Source organism: Tenrec ecaudatus, chromosome 11 (assembly GCF_050624435.1).
Source record: "Tenrec ecaudatus isolate mTenEca1 chromosome 11, mTenEca1.hap1, whole genome shotgun sequence".
Classification (NCBI taxonomy): Eukaryota; Metazoa; Chordata; class Mammalia; order Afrosoricida; family Tenrecidae; genus Tenrec; species Tenrec ecaudatus.
Window position 1 is genome coordinate 95,319,424 of NC_134540.1, and position 20,456 is coordinate 95,339,879.

A 20,456-nucleotide genomic window follows, 5' to 3' on the forward strand; every position below is an offset into this window, starting at 1 on the left:
ATCAATAACTTAGTTTCTGACCTTAAGCAACAAAGAAATCACTATTCAGCTAATAAACAGCAAATGGTAGCAATTCCCTTTGTAGGAAGAAAAGTTCTCTTAAACCTATAGCAAAATGAAAAATTTAACTTAGCATTGCAATTACCTGACTTCCTCCGATGGTTTCTTTTTGGCATATATCCATGTAGCACAAATTCTCCTTCTAAATTCATAGCTCTGTTCCCTTTTCTCATTTTATGTAGCTAATAGCCTCACAATATTTCAAGGGCCCTTCACTTGCTCAATCACTTCCAGGAAAAAAGGAAATTATGGTAAAAAGAGAGGATTCTTTAAGGAAAGTAATCAGTTAGATAGTGAGGAGATATAAAGGCAAATTAAAGACTTAGAAAGTAATAAAAAAGAGAAATCTTTAGAAATAGATATTGCATTTGTAATGTTGTTTTAAAGTGCTTAAATCAAGTTAAGAAATGGATTAATCAGTAGAGTGCAGCTAACATGATTTCTCGTCCAAGGATAAATTTTTTTACAGCTGCAAGGCCAATCTTTATTTGTTTGGAGAGTTCCAAACGAAAGAGGGACAACTGTAAAAACATCTGCAGTCAGCTGGAACTCCATTTCCATCACCACAGGGCAGCTGAGATTCATCCAACCATCTCTTCTAAGACATCAGAAAATGATGAGCCTAATTGCCTTAGCCTTGGCTGGTTAAATAGTTAAGTGTATGGCTGTTCTGGCTGTGTGTGAGAGAAAAGAAATGATCCTATGATGGAACTGAAGAATAACAACTTGATAGACCTTCCCTGCCCAAGCCTTCCTCGACAGCTCAACATAAAATGGGTTGAGGAAATGTTCCACCTCTCACTCTTGAACCTTAGAAAAAATAAGTTACTTTTCAACCGGAGCATTCGATGACAATTCTGCAACTGAAAAGAAGGTATCTGTTTTTCTAGGGAAAAGGTTTTATATGAAAATCTTACACCTAAGCAAGGGGAGGGTTGAGGTTTTGAGGCAGAAACTGGGGAACATTCTATATTCAAACTGAGCTCCGTTTTTGTTTTTTAAATACAAAGATCAGCTATACAAGTGGGAGAAAAAACTTGCAAAGAATTTATCTGATAAAGGGTATGACCAGGAGACTGACTTGCCTCTAAAGCAAATAATAACAACAACAAACTGTAAGACACACGGGGGAGTTCAAGTCAACCAGAGAAAAACTGACCAATCAGTGACAGAACAAAAAATACCCGAACAGAAACCTCAACCAAGGAGCTATACATATGACAGTGAGAATGTGGAAAAAATGTTCAACACATCGGATACGACAGGCATGCAAATTAAAGCATTAGGATACCATGCCTCACCTATTTTCATGTTGTTAGGCACCATAGAGCCATTCTATCTCATAAAGATCCGATGTACAACAGGAAGAAACGCTGCCTGCCCGTGTGCCATCCACTGGAGTCCATTGTTGCAACCACGGTGTCAACTCATGTTGTTGGGGGTCTTTCTCTCTCTCTCTCTTTTCCCTACTCTCTACGTTACCAGCCATAATAACCTTCCCCCAATGACTGCTCCCCACTAAGAACATGTCCAAAGCGTGTGAGACAAAGTTTTGAAATTCTCTGTTTAAAGACTATCTGGCTGTACTTCTTCCAAGACAGATCTGCCCATTCGTCTGACACTCCATAGTCTATCTGGCCTTTTTCCCCAACACCATAATTCAAATGCATCAATTCCTCTTCAGTGTTCCTAGTCAGTGCCAGTTTTCCCACGTGCACGAGGTGATTGGAGATAAGAAGGCTGGTGTAAATCTGTGCCTTTTGGTACTGTACCGGGGTCTTGTGCCGCAGTTACCCAATGCAATGCTAGCAACAAAGAATGCTAGTGAGGATCTGGAGTGACAGAAACATTTAGGATTTGCTAGTGGTGATACAAAATGATACAAAAGCTTTGGGAGAGAGTCTGACAGTTTTTCCCAAGGCTAAACATGCTTACCACACAACCGAGCAACCGTGTTCATAAATATTTACACAAATGAGTTGCTAACTTTAGCCATGAAAAATCTGTATGCCGGTGTTTATAACAGTTTTATTAATAATTTCTAAAGAATTAGAAGCAAATAATATGCCCTTCAATCGTTTGGGTACATCCACATGCAAGTCAGAGGCTTAGCAGTCTTTTAGGACAGAGTCCACTGCCCCTATAGAGATTTCCAAGTCCCTAATGTTCACCACAACGTTGGTAGATCAAACCCACCAACTGGTCCACGGAGAAAGATGGAGTATTGGCTTTTCACAAAAGTTACAAACTTGGAAATTCGACAAGACGCTTCCAGGCTGTCCTATAAGCTTGCTATGAGTCGGGATTGACGCAAAGACGTTGGGTTTGGATTGTCTGCTTCATTTTAGAGAACGAGACAGCCGCATCTTCCTCTTTCTCCTGTGGAGCTGCTGGTGAATCCCAACACAGAATTTTTTGGTTAGCAACCAAGTGCTTCACAGATGCACCACCAGTGCTCCTTTCATCCGTACAGTGAATTCAGCAATAAGAACAAATGCATTCTTGAGCTATGGAAAGATATGGAGGAAACTTGCAGTGGTTTTGCTAAGTGAAAGAACCCATCCTGAAAAGGCTACGTACTATATGCCTTTACTATCTGAAGTTCTGGAAAAGGCTAAACTTTACAGACAATAGAAACAGCTGTGGTTGCCAGGTGCTCAGGGAAGGATGAGAGGAAAGAATAAATGGAGCCCAGGCGCCTGTAGGGAGTGAAAGTGCTCTCTATTCCAATGAAATGGCGGACATGTTGCATTATGCATTTGCCCAAACTGATAACACCTGAACAACCTAAGAAGCAAACCCCAATGTAAATTATGGACTTTAGTTAATAAGAATGTATCAATAATGTTTCATAAATTATGGTATATCAAATCAGGGGTTTATCTTCTCCCCTCCCCATACTTATCTAATCTGTATGCTGAGCAAAATAATCAGACAAATTGGATTATATGAAGAAGAATGTGGTGTCAGGATTGGAAGAAGGCTTATTAACAACCTGCACTATCCAGAAGACACAACCTTGCTTGCTGAAAGGGAGGAGGATTTGAAGCACTTGCTGATGATGATCAAGGATTGCAAACTTCAGTATGATTACAACTCAATGTAAAGAAAACCAAAATTTACTGGACCAATAGTTGACATCATGATAAAGGGAGAGAAGTTTGAAGCTGTCAAGGGTTTCATCTTGCTTGGCTCTGCAGTCAGGCTCATGGAAGCAGCAGGCAAGAGCTCAAAGGACACATTGCATTTGTGAAATATGCTGCACAAGCCCTCGTTAGGATGTTGAAAAGCAAAAATATGACATAAGGGACTAAGGTACACTTGAACTAAGCCATGGTATTTTCAATTACCTCCCATGCATGTGAAAGTTGCACAGTGAATAAGGAAGACCAAAGAAGAATCGATACATTTGAACATTACAGTACTGGTGAAACCTATTGAGAGTGCCATGGATTGCCACACACACAAATAAATCAGTCTTGGAAGAAGTATAACCCAAATGCTCCTTAGAAACAAGGACGGCGAGACTTCATCTCACGTACTTTCGACATGTTTTCATCAGAGACCAAACCCTAGAGAAGGACATCATGCTCGGTAAAGTGGAGGGGCAACGACAATGTGGCAGCCTCGTGACAAGATGAACGGACATTCCGGCTGCGTTGATGGGCTCATACAAGAACAACTGTGAGGATAGGATAGTGTGGTGTTTGGGCCACTGAGGCAGAACAGACTCAATAGAACCTAACAACACTCAGCTCAAAGGCACCACACTAAAACCAGATGTTAACTTAGTAGAAGAAACAATGGGTGGGGAGGTGCAGGCATATAAGAACACCGCATTTTCTGAACATGCATTCGATAACGTAAAATTGCTCTTAGCAAAGAAGATATAGTGTAAATAACCGGACAAAATACTGTTTTATGAGACAACACATTCCATCATAGATGCAGAACTTAGAGAATATCTTTCTTTTATAGAAATTAGTCCCTGCTAATTCATTGGCCTTTTCTGCTGCCTTTTTCTTCCTCGTGGTTTTCTTGGTTGGTATGAAAATGATGGCACTACAGTATCTGTGTTCATATAGTGCATCCCTCTCTGTTTTCTACCATGATGTTCTCCCATGACTCCTTTCTTAATGTAATGATCAATTCTGAAGAGCCAATTGTATGAATAGGTCCCTGATTTAGGTACATTAGATACCAAACTCACCACCATCGACCTGCTTCCAACTCCTAGCATCGTTCTAGGACAAGGTAGACCTGTGCCTGTGGGGATCCAAGACTGCAAGTCTGTGCCTCCTCTTTCACTGAGAGCAGCTATTAGGTTTGCAGTGCTGACCGTGTGCTTAGCAGATTAGCGTGTCTCCCACCCCACTACATGAGGCACCATTGTTGATGTACAAACCACAGAAGAGCCCACAGAGCTTGGCATCCTGGAGCAATACTCCTGGTTTGCCCTCGTGTATTTCTTTTCTTCAACCTTGGTTGATGTTGGGTTTTGTTGAGTGGATTCCAACTCATGTCAGCTACTGCGTGCAGAGTAGAATTACTCCAGAAGATTTTCAAAGTTGTGACCTTTCCACAGCAGCTTCTGGGGCCTGTCTTCTAGGGTCCCCTCTATGGATCTTTTCTGCTAATAGTTAAACACCTAACTGTTTGTACCACCAAGGGATTCCTCCTCATCCTCTAGGACAGCAGTTCTCAACCTGTGGGTCGCTACCCCTTTGGAGGTCAAACGACCCTCTCACAGGGGTCACTCGATTAATGACAGTAGCAAAAGTACAGTGATGAAGTAGTAATGAAATTAATATTACGGTTGGGAGTTACCACAACATGAGGAACTGCAATTAAGGGTCATGGCATTAGGAAGGTTGCGAACCACTGCTCTAGGCCGTTCCATCATTTTCTGACATAAGCCTCTCTCTGGCTCCATATCCCTTTCTAACTCCCTCCTTTCACATTGCTTTGAAAGGGGTCGATGTGACATAGTCTTCCCCTTCCTCCTCTTCTTCATCTCTCAGGCTTACATTTTGCTACCAACTGTCACCTGCTCTCTGCCTCCAGGACTCCACACAAGTGACACTGGCAAAGAATGCAACGGCATGCCTCTCATCTTATGGGCACCATTTAGTCTTTATCTTCCGATGGTTTAAAATGTTCCTTTGGCAAGTATCAAGGAACATTCTCCGCTCCTTTCCAAAGCACAAATGTACCCAGTGGCTTGCTTGTTTTTATCAGTGAGACACTGAGTGACAGATTCTAAACTTCAATCAGAAGAGTTAGTTGTTTGTTTGTTTGTTAACAAATTCCATTTATTTCCCTGTCAGGAATAAACAATTTGTTTTCTCTCTCCTCTGCTGATGATATCCCTCTCCTTGAGCTGTCTGATTATTTAGATGGGGTGGGGGGAGGCTGCTTTAAAAAGGAAATTTATTTGTAATCTATCTCTATAAGCATGATCCAATTAATATTCTTCTTTCATGAGGTGACCTGCCTCCCCTTTTCCAATGTTGAGAGGATTCAAAATGTAGATATGATGTTGCAACTCTTGTTCGCTCTAGGGCAATGAAAGGTGTATTGTCTCTAGAGTAGAAATATTACAAAGAAACAAGAATGCCAAAAAGTCTCTCAAGACTCACAACAGTAGCTAAAAGGTGAAGGATAGTCATATGCTCCTATGCAATCTCCTTAATCGTACAAGTTATAAAAATTATCTCTAAAAAATTAAATTTACCGAGCCTCATAGCCCCTCCCTAGAGAGTTTATCAACTCCAGATGAAGTTTCCAGATAAAAGAGGCATTGATTCACATTTTAAAAAAAGGTTTCCACATCTAAAATTTCCAAAGGATTCCCTTGTACAATTTCTGCGAGATGCCTCTTTTCTGATCCGCTCTCTACTTCATGGTTTCCCCACAATGCATTTTGAGCTCTTCCTCTCCATTCCCTGAGAGTTGGCGTTCCTTTCCTTGGCCCGTGGGTCTCCATGCTCTCTTCCACCCAGAGTGAGCTCAGAGACTCTCGAGATGTTGATGACATCAACAGACCAGAGAGTCACAAGGAAGTCCATCCTTCTTTCTTCTTCTTGTGCCCAGATATTTGTGGGATGCCAACCTCCACACTCCCTCCATAAAAATGGTTATCTACTCCCCTTCCTATTCAAAACGGACTCCTCTCGGTATGTTCCCAACGCTAGATAATAGTCCTGTAAGGGGTCTGGGTGGATTTAAAGCTCATGGGGAAACGAATTAAAAGAAAATGGAATTTTTCCACGAACTTTTTGAAGCTCATTGGTATTAACAGCCCAATAGCCCAAGCCAAAAGGAGCCTGGGCGGCACAGTGGGTGACTCATTGAACTGTTAACTGCAAAGCCGGCTACTTGAATCCATCAGTCCCTCTGTGGGAGAAAGCTGAGGCTCTTTACTACTTTGTCTCTCAGGGTTTCTGTGAGTTGGAATTGACTTCAGAGCAGTGTGTTTCGTTGAAGTTGACCCAAGCCAGAAATGTCAGACTGCTTTCCCCTAAAGGCACATTTTGTACTTTGCTTGGATTCCTGGCCCAGCCCGCCAGTGGCTGTCTTTGTTCACATATTAACATGTCCCGCTCTCCCCTGGATCACCCTTGGACACTTTAGTCAAAGAGCAGACGGTGCAGCTAAGATCACTTTACTATGCTACGTGGTGAACAAAAGGCATTTTCTGAAAGAGAGTTCAAGACGGCATCATTGCATCCTTGTATCCAGGTACTTTCCATTTGTATATAAGCACATTTGTGAACAAAAGCCCAATGCCTATTATTAGCCTAGGTTTTCATAGGACTGGAACTACCGCCTACAAAGAAAGCAAGTTGGAAATTAAAAACTACTCTCTATAAAGAAAGCAAGTTAGAAATAAGACACTAGGAGGATCCATTCAGGATTAAATATTAAAATCTATAATAAGAAGAGCAGCTTACCTTCTACATGATCTGCCTGCATCTACAGTTAATTGGATCAAACTTGTGACTACAATATCAATCACTCCAGGCCTGAGGGGTGTGTGTCATTTTTCACCACATATAACCATTTACCAATAGGTCAGTCTGACACAGAATTTACCTGACACATTTCCTGATATCTATCCTTGTCAAGTGCAATTATCTAATCATCCCATTATCGTGACTCATATGTCTTCCTTATAAGAGGTTTCCCACCAACCTCTACTAAGGAGCATGGCACCGTGGGACAAAGATTTAGGGTTCTAAGAAGAGTTAATTCCCCACCCAGGTGACTTGCTCCAGAGAGAGAGGAGGTTATCGCTGTGCACATCACACTGTGATCCATCATCATTTTCCACACACGTAACATGCAGATGGCAATGGCTGTGCCTTTGCTCGGCTTAGAGACCCCCTGACATTAGGAAGATTCACTTGAGGCTGCACTGTAGAAAGAACTTAAGGAAATGCAGTCGGACTCTGTGAGAGCTGCCCCATTATTAACACAAGGGGATAGGATTTGGTTTTCCATTGATCAAAATCATTGAGAAATTCAACTCATCTAAAAATTGGCCCTTATTTTCCACAGCTGGAAAAAATTTAGGCACTACAAGGACAACTCTGAAATGGAAGTTGAGTTTCCTCCAGTGGCTTCGGCTGTAAGACAACACTGTGTTCCCTCCATAACGTCTCCATAAAACGGGTGTCTTTCACTCCAGGATGGCCAAACTATTCTGTACTAGGAATAAAGCTTTAAATGGGAGGAGGGGTGTGGAGTGAGGACCGCTAGGGAAGGGGGAGCCAGCTTCTTTTGCACCTAGAACACCTCCATGGGGCTGCAGCTGTGGTTGGGAACCTGGCCGCATCTGTCAACTATGTTATTGCAGGGGCTTTACCACTGGATAAGGAGCCCCTACGGAGCAACATGCTATCAGAACGGAAATTAAGAAGCATTTCCAAAGAGGGTGCCTGATGTCTAATATCGTCTGCTAAGCTGTGCTTGATCTATTTTGTGACAAAACTAGTCCTAAAAAGACAATGACACCCCCTTCCCCCACCCCCCAAACATTAATCTAATGATACCCATATGAACAACTCGATAATTGTGGAGACCTATGTTTTTCAATATCAAACAGCCATGTGTGCTGTGCTAGATAATTTGTAGCGTTTTAAAGTATTGCAAATTGAAAGTTGAAACATGCAGGGCAATTCAAACAGCCTAGCCCACTGCCCTGGGCTCACGGAAGAGACTTAGAACTGCCCAGTCGGGTTTCCAAGGCGGCAAACCTTTAGGAAGCAGGCTGTCAGATCCTCCACCTTCAAAGGGACCCATGGTGGTGTATTGGTTTTGAGTTGGTCCGCCATCAGCATGGGCTGGAGTTTGAAACTACCAGCTCTTCCGCGGGAGAAAGGCCTGGCTCTCTAATGCTGTAAACCTTTACAGCAGAAGCCACGGTAGTGTGACTCAGCGGATGTTGGGGTGAGAGTGAGTTTGTTTCGGGTTTTCTCTCTCAGAATGACTGCTGAGAACTGCAGACATTGGGTTCTCAAACGGGCGCTTTAACGTCTGCGCTACTATGGCTCTTTCTCTTTTTTTTAATTACATTTTATTAGGGGCTCATACAACTCTTATCACAATCCATACATATACATATATCAATTGTATAGATCACATCCGTACCTTCTTTGCCCTAATCATTTTCAAAGGATTTGCTCTCCACTTAAGCCCTTTGCATCAGGTCCTTTTTTCCCCCCTCCCTCCCCGCTCCCCCCTCCCTCACGAGCCCTTGATATTTTATAGATTGTTATTTTGTCATATCTTGCCCTATCCGGAGTCTCCCTTGCCCCCTCTTCTCTGCCGTCCATCTCCCAGGGAGGAGGTCACATGTGGATCCTTATAATCAGTTCCCCCTTTCCAACCCACTCACCCTCCACTCTCCCAGCATCGCCCCTCACACCCCTGGTCCTGGAGGTATGGTCCACCCTGGATTCCCTGTGCCTCCAGCTCCCATATGCACCAGCGTAGAACCTCTGCCCTATCCAGTCCTGCAAGATAGAATTCAGATCATGTAGTTGGGGGGAGGAAGCATCCAGGATCTGGGGGAAAGCTGTGTTCTTCATTGGTACTACATCGCACCCTGACTGACCCATCTCCTCTTCTAAACCCCTCTATGAGGGGATCTCCAGTGGCCGACAAATGGGCCTTGGGTCTCCACTCTGCACTTCCCCCTTCATTCACTATGGCATATATATATATATATATATATATATTATATATATATATATATATATATATATAATGGCTCTTTCTATGGAGGGGAGGGGGTCTTGAAATTCCAACTTCCAGTGGGACTTGCTGAAGTTCGCCTGCGGCCGCTCAAGAAACCCTGTGTAAGGAAAACTCAAAATAGCAACGCAGACGTTGACATCTTCTTCTTGTTGTTCTTGCTTAAGAGCTCTTTGGGTTTTCTGGTTGATCCCAAATGGGTTCTCCGTGCTGTTGTTGTTTTTGATATCCTACATTTCAGGCGGTGGCTAAAGCACCGGTAAAACAGCTTTTTATTAATAAATAATTCAAGCCCTCCCCCCCCCCCAGAGTGCAAAACACTTTGTATTGTTGCTGCGGTGTTTTCTTTTCTAATTAGGAAGCCACTGGAAGGCCTGCGCTCTGGGCTGCATGATTTCACCAGTTTTGTTCAGCGGTTCCCTATTGTCGCCCTTGAAAAGAACATTCCCACAGAGCGGGCTGGAAACACAATAAACACCGTGTGTAAAAAGAAATGACATAATATGCAGCACTGATAAGGAGGTTTTTCCCAGGGGTTGTGTGGGACCGCAGTGGGAGAGGCCTGATGAGGCTGCCGTCTGCCTTGGGGGGGGCGGGGGGGCTGGAAGGAAGTGTCCCCCGGCGGTTTACGGGGCCTCTTGTGTAGTCTCAGCACAGAGCCCAGAAGTGGGCAGGTCCCTCCGTGCCTCGGGGAAAATCAATCTAAGGAAGTCTGATGCCCTGGGACAGTTTCCTGTCCACTGTGTGGGAACCTGAACTGAGTGCAAGCGGCCGGCAACAATGGGACAATATATTATAATAAACAGGAAAAATAGCACTGGCGACGGAAATCAATGGCTGGAGTTCATGAGGCATTCATAAGATTGACAAGTGAATAAATTAAAACCCAAAGGTTAGGACACTGAAAGAGAAGTTAATTTTATGTCTGCCCCGCAGCTCCCCTTTTCAGACTCAAATTAAGACTGTGTATAATAAAATGAACATAAAGTCTTAGATTTACAAAAAGGCCCTTCGTTAAGACCTACATGGTCAGAAACCCAGAGATTCTTTTACAAACTTCCCCATGCATGTATAGTCATTGCTCACAGTGCATTAACTACCCCCGAGACAGCGTGACCAAAGACTTATTTAAAAGAGTTTCTTGCTTTAAATAAACCTGCTCTCAGCAACCAACTGTTCATCCAGGAAGTGATGTGATACCCCAATACACTGAAGAAGTTCACTCAACCAGAACCAAATGGCGATGTGTACAACTCAGCTATTTAATTTAAAGGGCCCACGGAAAAACCACGCGAGCGTCCTTCAAGCCCCCAAGTAATTATAAACAACAGAGCACAGCTAACTCTACCACAGATGTCGGTTAAATAAGCAATGATTATTGTTTGTTTATTTCCAGCCAATAGTAATATTGCTTTTTAAAGATCTTTGAAAGTTCTGTGGTTTCTTAAGAATAAAATAACTTTCATTAGAATGCACCACTCAACCTTGGTTTTGTAATAACATGTTTGACACACGAAATTCTTTCTCCTAATTATTATTAAAGGCAGACCATTGTTCAGTAAATGAAGGCACAGGCTGAGGAATTGGGGACAATTAATTCTAAGCCTGGCTTTGCCACTAACTTTCACTAGATCATCTTTCCAGTGACAAGTAAACATTCATCTATCCCACAGTGTATGAAGATTGGTTAGAAGTCATTATAAACCAATGAGATAATGGGGACCGTTGCTGACAGACAATTACACATAAGCTAATATCTACAAGTTATATTTTAAGTGTGTCTGGAATCGTTATATTTTGGGCTTCACAGATACTTCGTTCCATTATTTATTTTGTCTTTTGGTTTTGGTCTAAAAGAGTTGCTTTGGATATCAAGACATGCTGACAGAAATTAAAATTTTGGAAAATATTATTATGTAGCCTTTAACAAATCACAGCTAATCCAAGAGCCTTTAGTATCATAACAAGAGTCTTCAGTATATTAACATAGACCAAATACATCCGTGGAAGCCAAATGAGTCTTTTACCTTGTAAAATCAAATGTCCACTATCACTGGGAAGGGAAACATAAAGATTAAGAAGTAATAGAATCCAATACGTTTATCATTATTTGAAATATATAAAGCGATCTATAGATGTTTGGGGGATTGCCCAGAAGGAGAAAAAAACAATTCGAATATTTGTAGTTATTTATTTAAATTAATGAAACCCTTGGAACCACACGTTTCGGCCGCCGGTAAAGCTCAATCCATGTCGCCAGCAGAGGGCAGTGTGTAACAGTAGAAATAGTTTGTTTATTTGCACGATAAATCCTATTAGTTCCAGAATACCCACCCCTCTCCACCCCCAAAGTCTTACATTAAGTAATGTCTGACCGAAGAAACAAAAAATCTGGCAGCAAAAAACATATTAAAATGAAGTAGGAAGGTTGGTGGTGCTCCTCAGGAGGCCTGAACTTCACATTCTTGCCTCCTCTTTTTTCTATAAACAAGCCAAAAATAGTAATTGACTTTCTTCATCTCAGCTTTTTGTTTAATTTAGATTCAATCCCACTGAGCGGCAAAAATGCCCACGAGTAGGTTCTGAAGAGAACCCAGCACGCTTTCAATAAATGTTAACAAGCATTGGCAGAAACCCGCTGCCAGGGGCCCCGCCAGCCAGCAGAAGGGCAGAGGGACAACCAACCTGGTTCCTTACACAGTTCTTGGCCTGGCTGTATCGTCCTAACATGAATGCCTCCTCTGGAACACATGTCCCCTCCCCGATTCCCCCTCCACACCCTCTTCCCTTCTCTTTGGTTTCACACCTCTGTTAGTGAGTCCAAAATCCCAAAGAGCGAAAGTCCTGATCTCTTCCTCCCCGCCTTCGCCCCTCCCCCACCTAAAAAGCTGAATCTTCAGGTTGGCCTCAACAGACTACATCTTTTAATAGAGTCATTGAAATTAAAAATAGAAGCCCTTCATTTAGAGTTCAGGCGTTGGCTCTCCTGTCACCTCCTCCAACAGATTCTCAGGGGGGTTCCTCTCCCACACCAACTCCACCCTTCCTTCATCCTCTCCCTGCCTCCAGCACAGCCTCTACCCACCGCCCCTCCCTTTCCCGCTTCACAACCGGACCCTGTGCCGTAGCATTGAGCGCTGCAGCAGCCTCCGTGAGTTGCCATCAATTGATCTCTGGTGTACCCACAACATTTCTTCGTATGGACCCCCTCCCGGACTCCTCTCTCTCATTTCTTGCTGCATACCTCTGCCTCCCCTGCCCTTCTCTGATGAAAGCAAAAGACGAAAACAAAGACTGAACATGGAAAAATAATAATCAACCCGAACACACTTTTCAGGCATTCTATAATGACTAGGGTTCCAATCAGCTTCCCTTGGATGAGTAAGACTTGTCATGAATATGAATAATGAATGGGAGTGGACTCACTTTAAAAAATTCATTATATTATGAAAAGAATATAAGTAAATAGATAAATTCCTAAGTCACTGCAATTGGGGAGAACTGTTGAGTATTTAACCCAAAGGTGTTTCCCTCTCTCTAATAAGTAACAGCAATTTTCCTGTTAAATTATAGAACACAAGTTTGCCAGATGGCATGCTGATTTTTCTGAAAGATAAAATGTACCTAGCACTTTCATGTATTTCATATTTAAAAAGAACAAAACCAAGAATCCTTGTTGATAACGAATTGAAGTTACCATTTAGGTCGTTTGTGTATAAATTTAAAAAAAAGACTATCTGAAAAGGCTAACGAAAGGTAGGTGTAATTTCCAAAACCAACTGCAGCCCAGTTGATGGAAATACCTAGCTACCCTAGAGGATGGAGCAAACCTGCTCACTTGAGCTTCTGAGGCTACAAATCCTTCCTGGGACAGACAGCCTGGTCTGTCTCCTGTGGAGCGGCTAGCAGGCTAGAACCACTGACCTTGTGGCTCACAGCCCAGCATGCAATCCACTATGCCTCCAAGGCTCCATAATTTACAAGGATAGTCAAAACCCTACACATTTCTCTATGTCCCACCGTCCACCTTCCACATTAATTGAAGTTAGCAGAGCCATTTTTCAGTCATTATCTGATGTTAATTGTTCCTTTTACCAGAAAGAAAATTTTAATTCTGGAAAAAAAATACTGTGATCTGCCCAGTGAGCAAATCTGTCCTCAAAAGAAAATCTTTTCAGAACAATGACATTTCCGCACCTCATCTTTAAAACGGAGAGCCTAAGGGCATTGTTAAAGAGCTCTGGTGGCATAGTGGATTATGCACTGAACTGCTAACCAAAAGGTCAACAGTTCGAAACCACCAGCCACTCCTCCTCAGGAGAAAGATGTGGTGGCTTTCTGTTCTCATAAAGAGGTGGTCTCAGAAACCCACAGGGCAGTTCGACCCTGTTGCTCTGAGCTGGACTCTATTTGATGGCAGTCCGTTGGTTTTGCCCCGTAGCCCCGTTTTATTTTGTATTCATTTTAAGGGCATTCTCAGCGCCCTGGGGGGTGCGAATGGCATAAGTGCCGGGCTTCTAATGACAGGGTAGTTCAAACCCACTGGCAGTTTCAAGGGAAAGAGATGAAGCCATCTGCTCCATAGAGATTTACAGACTGGGAAACCCCATGAAGCAGGTCTATGCTGCCATATGGAGTCACTGTAAATTGGAACCAACTGAAAGCAAGTGGACATTGAGGTAAAAGCTTTCTCATTTGCATCCCAGGTGATTTTGAAAATTGCTAAAACGCTGTTGACATTTTCTATTCGGATCACATTCCCGAGTCCTACCGGTCATTATTTTAAGTTTTCTTTTAATGTCCAGCACTTGAATTATTTTCCTGGATCTTGGTGAAGCGTGCTGGTTCTCAGTATGGACTCTGGCATGTATGTGCAAGAGCTTTAGTAAGTATCTAGCACTGCTGCAGAAGAGACTTCCAGGCCAGTTAGTGTCTGAGGAAGTCCCATCAACACCATCTCTGGCATGCGGTCACCCAGATTTCCCAAAGGCTTCAGGTAATGGAGCAGTAATGAAAGGAGGTTTAATGGTTTGAGGATAGCATATCAAACCCAACTACCAAGCTGATTGCAACTCATAAAGCAGGACTGCCCCATAGGCGCCCCAAGGCTGGAATCCCTATCAAAGCAATTGGCACATTTTTCTGGTGGCGCAGGTCCGTGAATTCTAACAGCCAATTTGTCAGATAGCTCTGGAATTGTAACCACCACCCCATCACAGCTTCCTTTAGGGAGTATTATGGCGAGAAATGTCTTCCTTATAGTTTGCTACTGATTTCTCCTTGTTGACCCTAACTCTACCTTGAGTATAGCCGAATGAGCTATTCTTCTGTGGTCAGAATTCAATAAACTCTGAGGTTCTCTTGAAAATCATCCTGGCTCCTTCTATTATTTGCATATAGAATGAGAGCAAGATCCTTAAGGTGGCAAAAAAAGGCATAAAATGGCAAGTGCTTTACTACTAACCTAAAGATGGCGTGGTAGATATATAATCGTTTGTCAATTTGAGGATTAAGAATATAAGGGTAGAGTCTAGCTTGTCGATCAGATCATAGCCAATGAGGCCTTTGTGTGGACAAGGCCTTCTCCTGAGAATTCTGGGAAATTCAGTACTTCCTCCTTGGAGGCAGGAGACACTTCTTTCTCTCTGCAAACCCTGGGAGAAATAGCAGCTGACAAGATGCATGGACCCACCCTGATGCAGAGACCCCTGGCAGCGCTCAGATGTTTCCAGTGCAGAGACCCCTGCCAGCACTGAGATGTTTCCAATACCACTGGATCCAAAGACTTTCTACCCACTGGCCTGTGATCTTCTACATTTGACATCATTGCATATGTTTCATGAGTCTGAAGAGGACTTTATAGATTGGTATGGGGCATATAGGCTAATATTGGACTTATGGACTTGATCTGGACTGGGCTGGGATGTTTTCTCAATGTTCAATTTCTCTTGTATATAAATCTCTTTCTTATACACATATGTGTTTCCCTGGATTTGTTTCTCTAGCTTACCCAAACTAACACAGATGGTCTGTCAGAATCCACCTAAAGACCTCTCCAAATAAAAACCTGGTAATCTATTTCCAAAACACTTATGGGGCCCAGTCCTGCTCTGCATATAGGAGAACTCATCCTGAGTCAAAATGCATTGCACAACTCCCAGTAACTTACATGGACAGAAGTCAGCATGGGTCACCGTCAAAAGGTGAAAGCAATCCTGAGGAAAACAGACAGAGAAGCTGGACCCAGAAGGAAACCAGAGAGCAGAGAACAGAAAGGCCTTGACCAAAAGCAAATCTCTAATGGACAGAGTCAAGGGTTTGAGATATCTTATTAACAAGGTAGAAAAATAATATATAAAAAGTTACAAACAATTGAGAAATTATATGACTGAAACTGGAAAAAAAATCACACAACAGTAAAATATCCCAGAATGTGGAACAAAAGAAGAAAAATATAAAAAGAAAATGAAAATATGAATCATAATGCAGTTTTAGAGGTTTAATATTAAAATAATAAAAGTCTCATAAACTGAGAGAGAAAAGAAGAGACTATGAACACATCACAGGAAAAGAATTCCCTGAGTCTGGATAAAGTCACTAATTCTTCTGCTCAACATCAAACAAGAAAAATGCAAAAAGATGCACATCTAATTCTCACATCTTTCACAATATAAAAGCTTAACCTTAGAGTACTTCTGTTGATAGTGGGGACAGTAACCCATTGAAATCTAAAAATTAAATGGATAGATACTTCATTAGTAACACTCATAATAGGAGACAATATAGAAATGCATTTCAAGTTCCAAGTGGATATGATTTTGATCTGAAATTAAAATCAAATGTGAGAATACACTAAACACCTTTGAAAGAGTTCAGAAATTCACAGAGTGTACGTACCATACATCCTTTTCTGGAGATCCTAGGAAAGAGAATCCAGAAAAAGTAGGAACATGCCAGAGAACGACCGATGCAAATGGAAAACAGAAAGCAGGCTCTAAGGAAGAGCGAAGCAAGAGAAACATCAGACAATAAAAATGGTAACTGGGTTTTAATAAAGACACTTTATTCTTTTGTCAATGACAAGGGCAGTAATTGCCAATTTCAGGAAGGCAAAAAACTCCATAAGAAATTTAGGACCCAATTATGAAACAATAACAAACACATATAAAATTAACTCTGACATGTGCTATCAGAACTGCCTTACAGATGTGTTGTTGTGACTGTTGTTAGCTTTGGAGTCCCCTGTGATGCATGGTGACTCACGCACCCCACAATGAAGCTTGCCTGCTCCTCTGTTGTGGCTACTTTGTACTTTGAGTACTTTCCTATCTACGGGCCTCATCTTACCTCACTATATCAGACTACATTCCACTGTGATCCATAGTGTTTTCATTAGCTAACTTTGGGCAGCAGATCACTACTTTCTACCTAATCTGTCTTAGTCTGGAAGGTCCTGGCTAGCTAGAACGTGTTCAACCTCAGTGACTCTGCTGGTTTTGAAATACTTCCAGTTTCAACAACTAGCCAGCCACCACTGTTCAGCAGACCGGTGTCCCTTTCCACATACTGATTTATTGACATTTTCCTTCTTTTAAACAAGGACTGATTATTTCAGATCTATTGCTTTGGGAGTGCAAAAAAGAAAAAGCAAGAGAGAAATAAAAAATATTTTTTTTAAAAAAAGGCCAGACAATGGTGTGAAGCGAAACCTGGAAGGCTACAGTCCTTGGGCACCCTTCAAGCCTAGAGCTGAGCCCACACTTAGGAAAACACTGTTCGGTTCTGTGCCGTTCTCACAATGATGGCGGGCCCCATTGCTGTAGCCCCTGTGGTATTCCACCTCATCACAGGACATCCCCTCTTTGATTTGTTCTCCTTTAACCTTACCAGTCATGGTCTGTTTACAGGGACTGGTCTCTCCTGATAACGTGTCCAAAGTGCATGAGACAAAGTCTTGCCATGCTTGTCCCTAAGAAGCTGTTGGCTGTCCTTCTTCTGAGACAGATCTGTTTGCTCTTTTGGCATTCCATGGTACTCTTCAATAATAGTCCTTGTCGGCACCATAATTCCAATGCATCACATTTCCTTGGATCTTCCTTCACTAACATCTAACTTTCATGTGCTTATATGGCAATTGAAACTATCATAGCTTGGGTCAGGCACACCTCAGTCCACAAAATAACATCCATACTCTTCAACATTCTATAAAGAGATCTTCTGTAGCAGATTTACCCAATGCAACTCATCTATCACTTGATCTCCTGACTAGTGTTTCCATGAGCACTGATTGTGGATTTAGGCAAGATAAAATCCTTGCCAACTTCAATCTTCTCCTCATTTATCATGATGTTACCTATTGATCCAGTTGTGAGGATTTTACTTTTCTTTACATTGAGCTGTAGTCCATACTGAAAGCTGTCATTCTTGATCTTCTTCGGCAAGAGCTTCAAGGCCTCCTTACTTTCAGAAAGCATTTGCCCAAAAACAAAGTTCAGAAAGAGGCAGCAAAGTAGAACGAATGGGGAATCCAGGAAGGAAGAAGGAATGGTGCTATTACATTGAGGGTTTTACAAACAGTGTCAAAATATGTGTATTGAATGGAAAGTCAGCATGCTTTACATACATTCATCCAAACTATAATACAAGAAAAGTTAAGTGATGATGCTGTATGATGGGACTATATTAAAAAATCAGAGAAAATTATCCTGTAGGAAAATATATTTTATATACTCCTGAAGTGAGGAGTGGAGATGACAGAGGGTAGAATCCAGAGGGTTAATGGGTGGGGTCAAGGATTGTCTTGGTCAGAAAGAGGGTTAGATGGAATGATTAGAATTGAAGGTAAATTGCTGGTATGCTTTTCCGGAGATGATCGACTCCACAGTCAATGGCGTTTTTCCTTTGTAAAGGAGGTGAGGTCCCACGTCCAAACTGGGGCATCAGGAAAGTGCTCAAGATTTAGGAAAAATGGGAAGAGCTTGCAATCATGTCTTTGAGGGGAGCAGCAGAATAAGAAATAGAGAAATTTAATAGATATTGCCAAGCAGTCTTGTGGTTTAGTGATCACAAGTTTTAAATCGAGCAAATCTTCTCTGATTTTATATTACTTTCTCCAGAAGCACTTAAATATTTAGATAGGGAGGACGGGTGTGGTTGAGACTTCCAGGATGAGGTTTGGTCGGATCATTTGGGGAAGGCACCCATAAAGGGGCAGGAGGCCTTAGATAAGGGCAAAGCTGAACAAGGAGGAAAGGAAAAGGTTGAAAATAAAAGTCAATGGGTACAAGTGTCAGCAGGGTTGAAGAACTGTCGTGGGAGAAGTAGTTCAACAAGCTAGTGAAAAGTCGCAAAAATGCGTGGTCCCAAGTCTGTGCTTTCATGTGACTTTCACGGTATTTACTGTGAAGATTCATGATAAGCATGCAAGACAAAGTACGCCCATGAGAATGAAAAGGGGAAGAGACAGGGAAGTCTCTGCAGGTTAAAAATAGACCAGTGTTCACAGGAAATACAGGTCACCCCACTGGTGAGAGGCCGTTAAGGAAAAGAAAGTGCTGTGTAAAAATGCATGATGGTTTTTGAGGTCAGCAGGTAAATAATAACAGGGAGAGGAAATCATTGGCGATTCCCGTGAACCGTCTTGAACCCTAAAGGGGCAATGTGTTGTTGCCCTTGCTTCCTTCTTTCTTTCGTTTGATTTTTAAGCCAATGAAGGGGCCATGATCTGAAAGCCCGATGGGGGGCCACGGAGAAGTCAATGCCATCCTTTGTCACTGAAGTAATGAAGTGTAAAAAAAAAAATCATACAGCAACTGTTTGATGGGCTTCAGGGCCTGTTGTGATCCCTGGTGACACGGAGGTAATAAAGCAAGAAGCAGAAGGAAGTACTAAAGCAAGAGTTTAAGGACACGGGGACATTTACACTGAAGAAGGCGTTGGGAGAAGGGAGAGGGAGAGGTCTGAGACGACCTTCTTCCCATCTGAAGGAGGTAGCGAGGACTCTGAGAAGTTACAGTGGCAGACACATGGCCAGGACTTCACCTCAGACACTGACTGATGAAAACAAGGAGACGCAGTACAACACTTGGTCTCAGCAGACTCCAATTGAACTCTATTCTTGATTTGATATGGCATAAAGACACATTTCTATGAATAATGCTCTGAATTAGCACAACTTCCACATGTCTGGAGATTTAGTGGAATTTCAAAGTCACAAGTGATTCAAATTGGCTAAGTACAAGGAAGACAACAACATCATAATACCAGTACTCAAAGGTAGTGTGGAACTTCCAATGAAACTAAGAACAGAAAATAGGCCATTATTTAAATGATGATAGAAAACTAACAATGACGGTTAAGGTAATGATCAAAGATGATTGTGTATGCTCCTTGCCTTCTGTATTGCCATTTTTTGTTTTTTTAATGTACATGCTCATCAGATGGTATCAATGATTTAAATGTAAGACTTTGAGCAGCATAAGATAACCATCAAAACAAAAATTTGTTTCAGATATTTCTTTTAGGGAAATTTTTTAAAAAAGAGTGATTCAAATAGAATATATTCCTTGGGGAAGGAGAAGACACAAGAAACTGTGCAGGATGACAGAGCCAATAGACATCTCTGGGGGGAGGACTTTTCTATAATAGCACTATTTTATCAGCATTATGCTAAAGAAAATTAGCCAACATCCAAACATCAGTATCAGAAAAACAATCAGGCGATGCAGCAGAAGCCACTGTGGTATTTTCAAAGACCCATAAATATCACTGAGTGCCATTAGTGTGACAGTGTAGGTGAGGAGCACAGGCTATTCTGACTAATAGACGCATATTCCAGACACACGAGTTGGTTCCAGAATATATCATCAAGGGACACCAGATGACATTGAAGACCTCGGACCGCAAAGCAATATCGAGCAAATAATAAGAAAAATTGAATGTAATTAAAGCTAATGGTCACAAGTGTCAAAGGGCACAAAAGAGTTCAATAGTACCAGGAAAAGAGTAATGACAACATTGCTTTAGAATTGTACTTAGGTCACTGCAGACAATGCAAGGACACAGAGAGAATTAGACTCAAATGATGATGCATAGCAAATCAATTCTGAGTTATGCAATAATGGAGAGAAACTGTCTGA